Genomic DNA, 15,374 nt, shown 5'->3' with positions numbered 1-15,374 from the left:
AGTTCAGCTCAGTTCATTTTATTGAGTGATACAAACAAAACAATAAACAAGTTCAGTGGTGGATCGGCGCAAAAGATAAACTTAAATTAAAGCGCCTCTCCAAAATCAAAACGAAACTGACAATAATCGCGCAACTGGGGTCAGCCAGTACCGACCCCGCCGGCCGCCAGCAGCCCGCCGAGCAACCCCCTGGACCAGTAGGGCTCCTGGACGCCGGACGGCCCCAGCCCGGTCAGCCGGTGGTGAGGGTGGATGTGGTGTGTCAGTATGTTGTGCTTTAGTCGTTCTATTAAAATGTCTGAGTGTGTCGCCGAAGCGACGGGTGTGGTGAATGTATTTGTGTAAGTGATATGCAATTTCAAGTCCCTGGTGCTCGTTGAGATTGTGTCCGTGTAGTAAGGTGTTCAGTTTTTGTTGAGAATTTGAGTGAGCCGACGTCTGGAATGGTCGTTGTGACGTCATCAAAGAGTTGTCTTTGGTTAGTGTACAATGCACAGAAAAGTATGTAGTGGTTTGTGTCTTCTTGGCTATGGCCGCATATGCATTCTGGACTTGTGTTTTTGTGTTGAATGAGGAATAAATGTGCGTTAACCCGCGCCCCGTAGGGGGGGGGGGCCGAAACGGCCCCTCCCTGTCCTTTTCGGTCGATATCTCCTAAACGGCTGGAGATATCGCCACGAAACTTTCAGGACCCCTCCGGGCATCAATTTTACATATTGTGACCAAAAATTTTTCCAGAGGCTATGATAGGTTGGCCACAAATGACGTCAGAGTGACGTCATGTTCTGTCATTTTCGACCGAAAAAAGACCTTCGCGAGAAGACCTGTCAGGACTACAGCTTTGAAGATACAGAAAAATGATCAGGACATAAAAGGTGTACAATTGACAGGGCTACAAAACTGCTATCTCGAATTTTTGAAATTTTTGAGTTTTGACCCCCAAAAATCAAAAAAGCATTTTTTTGGATATATTCGCCAAAAAATCCAAAAATTTTTTGAGCTTCGAAAAAACCGGAATATATGTGATAGTGCCTACCGTCTTCTATCTACATACCAAATTTCAGATCGATACCTCGTTTTTTGGCCAAGTTATAGCGAAAAAACTGTTCAAAAATGATGACGTCAAATTTTCAAACTCAATTTTTGGCAATTCTAGAACTCGTAGAGCAAAACGAAGACCACCATTAGACTCCCCGTGACGAGCTGCATCGAATCGATACCCATTTTATGCAAAAATATCAACTTTGAAATTTGACCTAATTTGACCTGACCTTGACCTGACCTTCACAAAAACGTGACCTAGGCTGGCCCCAAAGGCTGCCTAGCCCACATAATCGCATTTGTCATGTAAAATGGACCATAAAACATGTATCACACGACACATTCATATTGTGACCCCCGGTGACCTGACCTCGCTGTGACCTGACCTGGTATCAGTGACCTCAGATAGCAAAGTATGTGTTTGACGAACAATGTACCATCGATGGTTTTCAATAAATTACCAATTTACTCGCTTTCACAGCACATTTCTTGAATTGCCTGTGAACGGTGAAAATCTGACCTTTGACCTGACCTGTGACGTCATCGGTTTGACCTAGGTCAATGAAATTTGGTCACAAGGTAGTTACCGGGTGGGGCTATCGAACGCCGTTTGAATTTTGAAAATCGGCCGGTAACTTTCCGAGATCTTAGGGGGGGCCGAAACGGCCCCTCCCCTACGGGTGGTAGGGTCCGCCGGTAGCCCTACGGGGCGCGGGTTAAGTGGTGATAAACCGACTCTATGTTGAGTGTGAATTGTGTTGAGGTGTTTGGATCCTACCGAATGCATAGTGCGGTGGCTCCCGTGCCCCGAATCGCTGCCGGACTTGACGAGCAAAGTCGGGGTAGGACGAGGCAATACGTAGTGATTCAGTGACGCAGTAAATTAAGCAAATAGTAGAGTGGTCGGCAGTAAAGGATATAAGCACGGGGAGTAAATGAATAATCAGCAGTGACCAAAAAATTATATTGGATAAGCTCTATTGAAACTAACCGCCGGTACAAACCACACCATGTGACTTCTAAACTCGTCAGTCTGTCGGGAGCTCTCAAATAATGCACCGCTGAATAATAGGTACGGTTTCCCGTTCCAGCTGTCACCAACAAAGCGGTGATTTCCATCTTTTCATCCATTGCCGTGTAGGGCGGAACGGGCGTGTCACCTGTGCCCGCTTGTCACTGTGAACGGGCGTGGACTGCGACCCTGGACGGAACAAAAGCTAACGGAACACGGAGCGTCCCTCTCGTTACACAGAACGTCCAAATCGCTGATCGCTCAATCTATATTATGAATTATAAGATGTCTGTGCGTGCGTGATCCGTCATGACTTATGTGTCTTATTGCGCCTGCAAGGCGCCGCGTAGCGACGTGAAATTTGGCATGTCGAATCTGTGGGCGTGGGCGGCCTTTGTATTAAAATTTGGGCGTGATCGGACCAGGGGTGCGCCGTCAGCACGCGCTCGCGTGCGCCATAGGGTTAACACAGGAAACGGTCAAATCGACGATCGGGCGAAAACCGGCCTGCGGCGCCCGCTTCCCGGGCCCAAAACTCGGCGACGGATTGCCGTAGCGAGGTGGGGTTGCCACTGATGGGTAGAGGAGAGATGGGCCTAGCGTATTGATATGGTTTCATAGTACAACACGCGCCACGTGCAAGACAGCACCCCCGGTTGTGAAAAAATGACCGATTTCGTGCATTGCGAAGGAAAAATCGATGCCGCTGGAAAACGGCTTGACGGAATGAAATCGGTGTGGTGCCATTTTACAGACAAATGTACATGTTACCAGAGGATAGCAGATAAAAAGTGATGATCCGTAGCATTTCCTTAATAATGAAAAATTAATTTGAAAATTTGATTCGCGCGGAGCGCGACGTCCTTTACAACATCAAAACGTATTGAAAACGCTAACCAATCGCTATGAAACCTACATATTCGGAAAGAGCATTCTTTTCTGACCAATATCCATCAAAAATATTATCGAAAAGTCAATAAACTTTTGTGAAAATGACTCAAACACCCGACCGTGTTTCGTTAACGTTACAGGTATTTTTCGACAAAATCCGATCGATGGCTTCGGCAGGCAGGTCATTCTACTTTTCACAATAGCTATCAAAGCATGGGCTGCAATGCACCACCCGTAAAGGTCGCCGTCCACTGCACTTTTATCCGCCGAAAATAAGCGCTTATTGGCAGAATTAACTACAGAGGCAATGGTAGGAGCAGAATCTGTAGACGCCGAAACGGCCCAGCCGCCGACAACGCATTTCGGCATGTTTATCTTTTCATCGCTTACTTTACGCTCTTAATTTAGTGGCGGAAAAGATGGATCGTAGGAGCTTTTTCTGCCACTGTTGACGCCGACTGCGCAAGATTCAGTTCCCTTTCGCGGGCTATTGCTCGGTGACGGTGCGGGCTACGGGGGTGAAATTTTCGCACCAAGTCGGACTCGTGCAACCATTTGTCGTATCAGCTTTTCGAAGGGGTGCGTTCAGCGGTTTGCACGTGGTGGGCGCATCTTTGCGACATTTTGGGCTGCGGCCGGTGCCGAGCAGGGAGCACGTGCCTTAGGCCCAGATTTTTCACTGGCAAAACAGAGCGAAATCAGAGCCGGCAGGTCACGTAGGGAGGGCTCAGGAGACAGATGACGTCACGGGGTGTCAAGGTTTTGTCGATTTTTAAGACATTGCTGTGCAGTAAATAATCTTTTTTGCGCTCTAAGGGAGCACAAAAGTTAAATATCAAACTGCCTTAGGGGATATAATCCTCGAAGATAAATATTGGCAAGATTGGTAGACACCCGCTGACGTCATCTTTCAAGGTCACCGATATAAACAAACGGCTAACCATTCTCCTATAACTGAAGGTTTGTTGTCAATAGTTAAAACCAGTTCTATAGCCTTGGTTAAAACACTATTCGTTAGTACTATTTATAGTCACCGTTGTTAGTACGAAGTAACTGGACGGGCAGGCGAGCCAATAATTATGTTTCTCCATTCTATTGTATACGGCCTCTGCGGGCGGGTCCTTTGAGCCTTGCTTTGAGCATCTCTGCCGATGTTTTTGTGCAGTGGACGGCGTCATTTTAGCAAACGCCGGAACTACGCGCTTATCGACGATTACACGCTTACTTTCGGCGGATGCCAATGTGCAGTGGACGGCGACCTTAAAGGGGAATTCCAAACACTGAAAATAAGCGCCTACCAATAAATAGCACATTATTGTACTAGGAATAACTCAGCTACTACTGGGCCGATTGCGCCGAAACTTGGACTGTGGGTGGAGGGGGCAATCACCTGGCGATGCATGGTCATTTGTGACAGGTAGGGTGGATCGACTGCACGTGCGCACGTGAGGGGTCCACTTATACATCTCAAGAACGGCTGGGCCGATTTCGCTGAAATTTTGTACACTGTTGGGGACAATTTAGAAAGGTGGCTGGCACAAGTCATCTGGAGTCTCAGTTAGCACGTGCGCACGTGCAGTGGGCCAGTTTTATATCTCAAGAACGGCTGGGCCGATTGCGCTCAAATTTGGTACGTTACTTTAATCGAGTATGAGAAGGGTAACTATGTGTAGGTTATTAGTAAGGTAGGGTATGGGTAGGTTAGGGTAGGGTAGGGTTGGTTTGAGTTCGATAAGGCAAACCATGAGAAAGGCTCCAACAACCCGCAACCAGCACCAGCATAACATGCCGTTCAAACAAATATCCAACTCCGACAAAATAAGACAAATAAAAATCATAAGTTCCCACACCCAAACTAATGCCCCCTCAAACGCATCTATCAAAACGCACAGTTATAGCGCAAAACATGCCATCTAGTCTATATTATGAATTATAAGATGTCTGTGCGTGCGTGATCCGTCATGACTTATGTGTCTTATTGCGCCTGCAAGGCGCCGCGTAGCGACGTGAAATTTGGCATGCCAAATGTGTGGGCGTGGGCGGCCTTTGTATTAAAATTTGGGGGTGATCGGACCAGGGGTGCGCCGTCAGCACGCGCTCGCGTGCGCCATAGGGTTAACACGGGAAACGGTCAAATCGACGATCGGGCGAAAACCGGCCTGCGGCGCCCGCTTCCCGGCTGTATAAATCGGCAACGGAGGGTCGCAGCGAGAAGCGGTTTACACCACTCGATAGAGGAGAGATGGGCCTAGCGTATTGACATGGTTTCATAGTATAGCACGCGCCACGTGCAAGACAGAACCCCCGGTTGTGAAAAAATGACCGATTTCGTGCATTGTGACGGGAAAATCGATGCCGCTGGAAAACGGCTTGACGGAATGAAATCGGTGTTGTATCATTTTGCAGACAAATGTATGTATAATCAGAGAATAGCAAACAAAAACTGATGATCCGTACCATTTCCTTAAAAATGAAAAATTAATTTGAAAATTTGATTCGCGCGGAGCGCGACGTCCTTTACAACATCAAAACGTATTGAAAACGCTGATCAATCGCTATGAAACCTACATATTCGGAAAGAGCATTCTTTTCTGACCAATATCCACCCAAAATATTATCGAAAAGTCAATAAACTTTTGTGAAAATGACTCAAGCATGTGACCGTGTTTTGTTAACGTTACCGGTATTTTTCGACAAAATCCGATCGATGGCTTATGGCCGGCAAGTCATTCCACTTTTCACAATAGCTATCAAAAGCATGGGCTGCAATGCACCGCCCGCCAAGGGGAATTCCAAACACTGAAAATAAGCGCCTACCAGTAAACAGCACATTTTTGTACTAGGAATAACTCAGCTGCTACTGGGCCGATTGCGCTGAAACTTGGACTGTGGGTGGAGGGGGCACTCATCTGGCGATGCATGGTCATGTGTGACAGGTAGGGTGGATTGATTGCACGTGCGCACGTGAGGGGTCCGTTTCTACATCTCAAGAACGGCTGGGCCGATTTCGCTCAAATTTTGTACACTGTTGGGGACAATTTAGAAAGGTGGCTGGCACAAGTCAGCTGGAGTCTCAGCTAGCGCGTGCGCACGTGCAGTGGGCAAGTTTTATATCTCAAGAACGGCTGGGCCGATTGCGCTCAAATTTGGTACATTACTTTGATCGAGTATGAGAAGGGTAACAATTTGTAGATTATGAGTAAGGTAGGGTAGGGTAGGGTAGGGTAGGGTAGGGTAGGGTGGGTTTGAGTTCGATAAAGGCAAACCATGAGAAAGGCTCACAACCCGCAACCAGCACCAGCATAACATGCCGTTCAAACAAATATCCAACTCCGACAAAATAAGACAAATAAAAATCACAAGTTCCCACACCCAAACTAATGCCCCCTCAAACGCATCTATCAAAACGCACAGTTATAGCGCAAAATATGCCATCTAGTCTATATTATGATTTATAAGATGTCCGTGCGACTGTCATGCCTTATGTGTCTTAATGCGCCGGAACGGCGCCGCGTATCGGCATGAAATTTGGCATGCCGGATTTGTGGGTTGAGGCGACCTCTGTATTAAAATTTGGGCGTGATCGGACCAGGGGTGCGCCGTCAGCACGCGCTCGCGTGCGCCATAGGGTTAACACGGGAAACGGCCAAAACGGACATCGGACGAAATCGGGCCGACACTGCTTGCTCCCCGCGCTAATAACTCTGCAACGGGGGGCCGTAGCGAAATGGGGTTGCCACCACTGGATAGAGGAGAGATGGAACTAGCGTATTGATATGGTTTCATAGTATAGCACGCACCATGTGCAAGACAGCACACCCGGTTGTCAAAAAATGACCGATTTCGTGCATTGTGACGGGAAAATCGATGCTGCTGGGAAACGGCTTGACGGAATGAAATCGGTGTGGTGCGATTTTGCAGACAAATGTACGTGTAATAATAGGAAAGCAAATAAAAAGTGACGATCCGTACCATTTCCTTAATAATGAAAAATTAATTTGAAAATTTGATTTGCACGGAGCGCGATGTCCTTTACAACACCAAAACGTATTGAAAACGATGAACAATCGTTATGAAACCTACATATTCGGAAAGAGCATTCTTTTCTGACCAATATCCACCCAAAATATTATCGAAAAGTCAATAAACTTTTGTGAAAATGACTCAAGCATGCGACCGTGTTTTGATAACGTTACGCGTATTTTCCGACGAAATCGGATCGGTGGCTTCGGCAGGCAGGCCCAGGCAGGCCATTGAACCTTTGACAACAAACGGTAGCGGAAGGCACCTCTCGCCAGGGGAATTCGCCAGTAAATAAAATAAATTTATTCTTGCAATAACTCAGCCGCTTCAGGGCCGATTGTGCTGAATTTTGGGACTGCCAACGGGCACATATCGAACGACACATTACCATATGTAGGGTGCTAAATGCTAATGCACGTGCACACCTGGAAAGGAGCAGTTTCCTATCTCAAGAACGGCTGGGCCAATTTCTCTCAAACTTGGTACACACTACAGAACCCGTAAAATCAATTAAATACCATACAGTTATCGCGCAAACATGGCCATCTAGTCTATATTATGATTTATAAGATGTCCGTGCGACTGTCATGCCTAAACTGTCTAATAGCGTCGGAACGGCACAGCGTAGCGACTTGAAATTTGGCATGCCGAATCGGTGGGTTGATGTCACCTCTGTATTAAAATTTGGGACGGATTGGCCCAGGGGTGCGCCGTCAGCACGCGCTCGCGTGCGCCATAGGGTTAACACAGGAAACGGTCAAAACGAACATCGGACGAAAACTGGCCTGCGGCGCCCGCTTCCCGGCTGTATAAGTCGGCAACGGAGGGTCGCAGCGAGAAGCGGTTTTCACCACTGGATAGAGGAGAGATGGAACTAGCGTATTGATATGGTTTCATAGTATAGCACGCGTCACGTGCAAGGCAATACCCCCGGTTGTGAAAAAAATGACCGATTTCGTGCATTGTGACGGGAAAATCGATGCCGCTGGAAAACGGCTTGACGGAATGAGATCGGTGTGGTGTCATTTTGCAGGCAAATGTACGTGTAATCAGAGGAAAGCAAATAAAAAGTGATAATCCGTACCATTTCCTTAATATTGAAAAATTAATTTGAAAATTTGATTCGCACGGAGCGCGATGTCCTTTACAACATCAAAACGTATTGAAAACGCTGACCAATCGCTCTGAAACCTACATATTCGGAAAGAGCATTCTTTTCTGACCAATATCCACCAAAAACATTTTCGAAAAGTTCATAAATTTCCGTGAAATTAACTCAAGCATGCGACCGTGTTTTGTTAACGTTACGCGTATTTTCCGACGAAATCGGATCGGTGGCTTCGGCAGGCAGGCCATTGAACCTTTGACAACAAACGGTAGCGGAAGGCACCTCTCGCCAGGGGAATTCGCCAGTAAATAAAATAAATTTATTCTTGCAATAACTCAGCCGCTACCGGGCCGATTGTGCTGAATTTTGGGACTGTCAACGGGCACATATCGAACGACACATTACCATATGTAGGGTGCTCAATGCTAATGTACGTGCACACCTGGAAAGGAGCAGTTTCCTATCTCAAGAACGGCTGGGCCAATTTCTCTCAAACTTGGTACACACTACAGAACCCGTAAAAGCAATTAAATACCATACAGCTATCGCGCAAACATGGCCATCTAGTCTATATTATGAATTATAAGATGTCTGTGCGTGCGTGATCCGTCATGACTTATGTGTCTTATTGCGCCTGCAAGGCGCCGCGTATCGGCGTGAAATTTGGCATGCCGAATCTGTGGGCGTGGGCGGCCTTTGTATTAAAATTTGGGCGTGATCGGGCCAGGGGTGCGCCGTCAGCACGCGCTCGCGTGCGCCATAGGGTTAACACGGGAAACGGTCAAATCGAAGATCGGGCGAAAACCGGCCTGCGGCGCCTGCTTCCCGGCTGTACAAGTCGGCAACGGAGAGTCGCAGCGACACGCGGTTTTCACCACTGGATAGAGGAGAGACGGAACTAGCGTATCGATATGGTTTCATAGTATAGCACGCGTCACGTGCAAGACAGCACCCCCAGTTGCGAAAAAATGACCGATTTCGTGCATTCTGACGGGAAAATCGATGCCGCTGGGAAACGGCTTGACGGAATGAAATCGGTGTGGTGCCATTTTGCAGGCAAATGTACGTGTAATCAGAGGATAGAAGATAAAAAGTGATGATTCGTACCATTTCCTTAATAATGAAAAATTAATTTGAAAATTTATTTCGCGCCGAGCGCAATGTCCTTTACAACATCAAAACGTATTGAAAACGCTGATCAATCGCTATGAAACCTACATATTCGGAAAGAGTATTCTTTTCTGACCAATATCCACCCGAAATATTATCGAAAAGTCAATAAACTTTTGTGAAAATGACTCAAACAGACGACCGTGTTTTGTTAACGTTACAGGTATTTTTCGACAAAATCCGATCGATGGCTTATGGCCGGCAGGCCATTCAAATTTCGTCAATAGCTTTCAAAGCATGGGCTGCAATGCACCGCCCGCCAAGGGGAATTCCAAATACTGAAAATAAGCGCCTACCAGTAAACAGCACATTATTGTACTAGGAATAACTCGGCTACTACCGGGCCGATTAAGCTGAAACTTGGACTGTGGGCGGAGGGGGCACTCACCTGGCGATTAATGGTCATTTGTGACAGGTAGGGTGGACCGACTGCACGTGCGCACGTGAGGGGTCCGCTTCTACATCTCAAGAACGGCTGGGCCGATTTCGCTTAAATTCTGTACACTGCTGGGGACAATTTAGAAAGGTGGCTGGCACAAGTCATCTGGAGTCTCAGTTAGCGCGTGCGCACGTGCAGCGGGCCGCTTTTATATCTCAAGAACGGCTGGGCCGATTGCGCTCAAACTTGGTACGTTACTTTAATCGAGTATGAGAAGGGTAACTATGTGTTATTAGTAAGGTAGGGTATGGGTAGGTTAGGGTAGGGTAGGGTGGGTTTGAGTTCGATAAAGGCAAACCATGAGAAAGGCTCTAACAACCCGCAACCAGCACCAGCATACCATGCCGTTCAAACAAATATTCAACTCCGACAAAATAAGACAAATAAAAATCATAAGTTCCCACACCCAAACTAATGCCCCCTCAAACGCATCTATCAAAACGCACATTTATAGCGCAAAACATGCCATCTAGTCTATATTATGAATTATAACATGTCCGTGCGTGCGTGTGTCATGCCTTATGTGTCTTATTGCGCCTGAAAGGCGCCGCGTATCGACGTGAAATTTGGCATGCCGAATCTGTGGGCGTGGGCGGCCTTTGTATTAAAATTTGGGCGTGATCGGACCAGGGGTGCGCCGTCGGCACGTGCAAAAGGGTGCTCTCATAGGGTTAACACGGGGCTGGCTGACATGCCGATCGGACGAAAATTGGGCCTGCAGCGCTCCTTTCCCGAGCTTATTACTCGGCGAAACGAGGTCGTAGAGACATGCGGTTGCCACCAATGGATAGAGGAGAGATGGAGCTAGCGTATTGATATGGTTTCATAGTATAGCACGCGCCACGTGCAAGGTAATATCCCCGGTTGTGAAAAAATGACCGATTTCGTGCATTCTGGGAAGAAAACCGATGCCGCTGGAAAACGGCTTAACGGAATAAAATCGGTGTTGTATCATTTTGCAGACAAATGTACGTGTAATCAGAGGAAAGGAAATAAAAATTGTTGATCCGTACCATTTCTTTAAAAATGAAAGATTTATTTGAAAATTTGATTCGTGCGGAGCGCGATGTCCTTTACAACATCAAAACGTATTGAAAACGCCGATAAATCGCTATGAAACCTACATATTCGGAAAGAGCATTCTTTTCTGACCAATATCCAGCCAAAATATTATCGAAAAGTCAATAAACTTTTGTGAAAATGACTCAAACATACGACCGTGTTTTGTTAACGTTACAGGTATTTTTCGACAAAATCTGATCGATGGCTTATGGCCGGCAGGTTATACAACTTTTCACAATAGCTATCAAAGCATGGGCTGCAATGCACCACCCGCAAAGGGGAATTCCAAACACTGAAAATAAGCGCCTACCAGTAAACAACACATTATTGTACTAGGAATAACTCAGCTACTACTGGGCCGATTGCGCTGAAACTTGGACTGTGGGTGGAGGGGACAATAACCTGGCGATGCATGGTCATTTCTGACAGGTAGGGTGGTTCGATTGCACGTGCGCACGTGAGGGGTCCACTTATACATCTCAAGAACGGCTGGGCCGATTTCGCTCAAATTTTGTTCACTGTTGGGGACAATTTAGAAAGGTGGCTGGCACAAGTCATCTGGAGTCTCAGCTAGCGCGTGCGCACGTGCAGTGGGCCAGTTTTATATCTCAAGAACGGCTGGGCCGATTGCGCTCAAACTTGGTACGTTACTTTAATCGAGTATGAGAAGGGTAACTATGTGTTATTAGTAAGGTAGGGTATGGGTAGGTTAGGGTAGGGTAGGATGGGTTTGAGTTCGATAAAGGCAAACCATGAGAAAGGCTCTAACAACCCGCAACCAGAACCAGCATAACATGCCGTTCAAACAAATATCCAACTCCGACAAAATAAGACAAATAAAAATCATAAGTTCCCACACCCAAACTAATGCCCCATCAAACGCATCTATCAAAACGCACAGTTATAGCGCAAAATATGCCATCTAGTCTATCTAGTCTATATTATGATTTATAAGATGTCTGTGCGTGTGTCATGCCTTATGTGTCTAATTGCGCGAGAACGGCGCTGCGTAGCGACTTGAAATTTGGCATGTCGAATCTGTGGGTTGAGGCGACCTTTGTATTAAAATTTGGGGGTGATCGGGCCAGGGGTGCGCCGTCGGCACGTGCAAAAGGGTGCTCCCATAGGCTTAACACGTGACCGGCGAAAACCGCCAACGGGCGAAAATCGGGCCTGCAGCGCTCCTTTCCCTAGCTTATATCTCGGTAACCGTAAGTCGCAGCGACATGTGGTTTTCACTGATGGATACAGAAGAGATGTGCCTATCGTATGCAATAAGTTTTTTTCTTAGGTATGTACCACGTGCAAAGAAATAGCCTCTAATCTCGAGAAAACGGGCATTTTTTACACATTTCAGGAAAAACGTTGGCATTTGAAAACTATGCACTCGAATGACACGGGGTGCATTTCACGGACTAAAAGAGGATCTGGCCTCTTCAGAATATATATATTTTTGGCCATTCACTTGCACATCTTCATAATTAAACGCTTACAAATTGAGGGTTTGACGTGTTACGTTCATGCTCTCTTTTGCACCGTCATAATGTATTGATAACGTCGACTTATGGCTAAAAATTTACCCCAGATCGAAAGAACACTCTTTTCTGATCAATATCCACCCAAAATATTTTCAAAAAGTCATCGAGGGTTCTAAGAAACAGAGCAATGATTATACCGTTTTCGACGCATTTTTTACCGGTTGAGCGGCGGCCGGGCTTGAACGCGGCCAGAGGCGCGGTAATATTACCATGGATGAAGTATTCCTGGATAGGACACTCCCTATTCCCCAACACTAGCGCCGGCGACCAAGCGGCCGCCCTGGTGGCGGAGCTCCGAAACATCGGCGGCGAGTGCGCCGGCGGCCGCCGCACCGGCTTACGTGCTAAAAACGCGGTAATGGAGGGCGAAATTAGCGAACTTTAGCTCATAAGACACAATTTCAGACACTTTAAACATAATTTCTAGTCCTTTCTTATCATTATTATGGCTCCATTTAGTCACTATCACATACGGAATCATTACCTGATGCCCATAAACTGAGCCGGTATTCTTGACTTGCCGATGCAATTTATCATCAAATATCATCGTTCCTCGGCAGTCGAACAAGTCCCTATTGATGATTTAATACAAATATTAACTTATTTTCATGTTATCGCATAAAACTTAACTTTATTCCAACATTGGCTCTTCGGCTGTAATCACGAACCCTCACTTGTCAGCAGAATTTAAGCAACTTCTTAAATCAAAACTGGGAAAAGAATATTTCCATGACATTCCTCAATTCCTGTTCTACCTGGTTCACAAAAATTTTCATCAAAATCGGTTATAGGTAAGTAAGAAACGACAAAAGTATACAAAAAGACACGCTCCGCCCATAGCCCGCAATGCTAAAATGACGCCAGCGCCCTCGCCGTCGGGAAATCCGCCGCCGCCGCCGGGTGGTCGGAAAATCGGCGGAGTGTCCGATCCAGGAATACCTAATCCATGATATTACCGTGTGCTATATATTCGTCTAATACTCGGCTTTCAGGCGCTGACGGCGCGGCCGAGTGGCTGACATGCCAGTCTCCTAATCCGAAGGCAGATAGTTCGCGGCCGGTCAGCGACAAAGTTTTTCGCCCGAATCGTCTCTAGGTAGCATTCGGCCAGCCGGCAACCGCCGAGAGGGCTGCGAATGGTTACATTTTAACGAGCTGGCGTACCGTTAGGGATCGACTCAGCAAAAAAGCATTCTTACTCTCAGATCAATATACCGAAAGCTGGCCATCTAGGGTAGGAGTACTAAGTAGTGTATGGGCAGAGTAGGTATGGACAGGGTGGGGTATGGTTAGGTGACTGGTAGGATAGGGTAGAAGTTGGGTATGGGCCGGGTAGGGTATGGGCAGGGTAGGATAATGGCAGTGTTAGAGTATGGGCAGGGCAGGGTATGGGCAGGGCAGGGTATGGGCAGTGCAGAGTATGGTTAGGTGATGGGCAGGATAGGATAGAAGTTGGGTATGGGCAGGATAGGGTATGGGCAGGTAGGGTATGAGTAAGGACCCAAATAATACAAGTAAAACGATTTTTAACCCAGCATAATGCATCCGTAAAACCAATTTAATCAAAACATCAAGTTATAGCGCAAAACATGCCATCTAGTGTTAGTTGATGCGCATAGTCGTTAACAATTGTCGGTATTCCACCAACGTTTGCTGAAATAAATCAGTCAGAAATTATGTAAGGTTTATAGATCCATCACGAGGGCTTACGAGTATAATACACTTTGCGAAGATCCCTATATTTCTTATGATAACGACAAATTTTCTAACGGAAAGTCTGTATAGTTTTCATGAGCAGAAATGACCAACAATCGGCCGCCAACATATGAAAATCGATAGGTCATTATCGAAAACAATGCTGGTACGCACTAACGCAGCCAGCAATTAGAATGAAGTTACGGTTACGTACAATAGCTGATAATGTTCCATGTACATATAATTATCACCTCAACAAAAGCACAATTTCTTAGGATAAGCCTCCGTAAAATGTGCATAGTGCATTATTTAGCATGTCTATTAGTCAAGTCAAACCCAAATGCCATACACTAGGTATTCTACTGGCGGTGTGGAATTCAGAGTTTCACATTTCAGTGACGTGAGAGCTGACTGCAGCGATTGCGCGCCCCGCGTTGCCGCGACACCCACAGAGCTCTCATGCATTGTTAAACGTTTGGTGTGTCCTACCTACATGAACAAAATGAGCCTGTGGTGCAGCGCATGGCGGTACACAGGGGGCATGCATGTCGGTGTTCATTGAAAACGATGCGGTGCGCCGTAGACTATAGTCTACGGCTCTCCGCATCGTTACGGATAGCTATAGCTATCCGTAAATTATCATTTGATGAAATCATATGTACGGGCCCGGCATAAGTTTAACACGCGCACTGCAGCGGGTCTGAGCCGAACACGAACTGCAGGGGGGGGGGGTTGAAAACAACCCTCCCTGAGATCCCGAAAACGGCGCAACGTAGCGACAAGCGGTAAACGGCGTTGGATAGGTTGAGATGAGATCTACAAGAAATACTAAGATCATTTTTGGGTCAGGTCAAAAACGAGGTCACCAGAGGTCACCGAAGACAAAATGTTACGATTTTCACAACAGGAATTTCGCGGTAGTTTTTCTTGAATAACTTGTCTTGCACACAAGACAGAGGATCGATTCGAACGCCATCGTTCTTAGCTCGTCAAGGCGCATCGAATGATATATGATATGACCTCGAAAGGTCAAGTTGAAAAATTGACCTCAGGTCAAGGTCATGACCTGACCGAAATAGGTCATGTTGCATATCATTCGATCCGCATTGACGAGCAAAACACGATAAACGTCGAACGGAGTCTCTATCTCTATTCAATCTCAAGTTATTGAAGAAAAACCGCTGGTGACCTCAGGTGACCTAAGATGACCTGGAGATCACCTTCCAAAGGTCATAAGTGATATGTTTCGGTGAAATCACCAACAGGGACCTGTAATACTATGATCCTGAGCGTATTGAAGTCATAGGATGGCATTCAGAGTAAGTTGAAATTTCTCCCATTGACTTATAATGGGCCGGTCGCAAAAATGACCTGACCTTAGGTCATCGATATAAA

The 15,374-nt window shown here is 46.5% G+C and overlaps 1 protein-coding gene across 2 annotated transcripts in view; it reads right to left on the bottom strand.

Moving 5' to 3' along the window:
* The window catches only part of LOC122367465, a 60,860-nt gene that overhangs the window by 2,596 nt on the left and 42,890 nt on the right, over nucleotides 1-15,374 (bottom strand). The window lies entirely within an intron of this gene.

This window comes from Amphibalanus amphitrite, unplaced genomic scaffold (genome assembly GCF_019059575.1).
Source record: "Amphibalanus amphitrite isolate SeventyFive unplaced genomic scaffold, NRLGWU_Aamphi_draft 000871F_arrow, whole genome shotgun sequence".
Lineage (NCBI taxonomy): Eukaryota > Metazoa > Arthropoda > Thecostraca > Balanomorpha > Balanidae > Amphibalanus > Amphibalanus amphitrite.
This window is presented reverse-complemented; position numbering and strand designations above follow the sequence as displayed.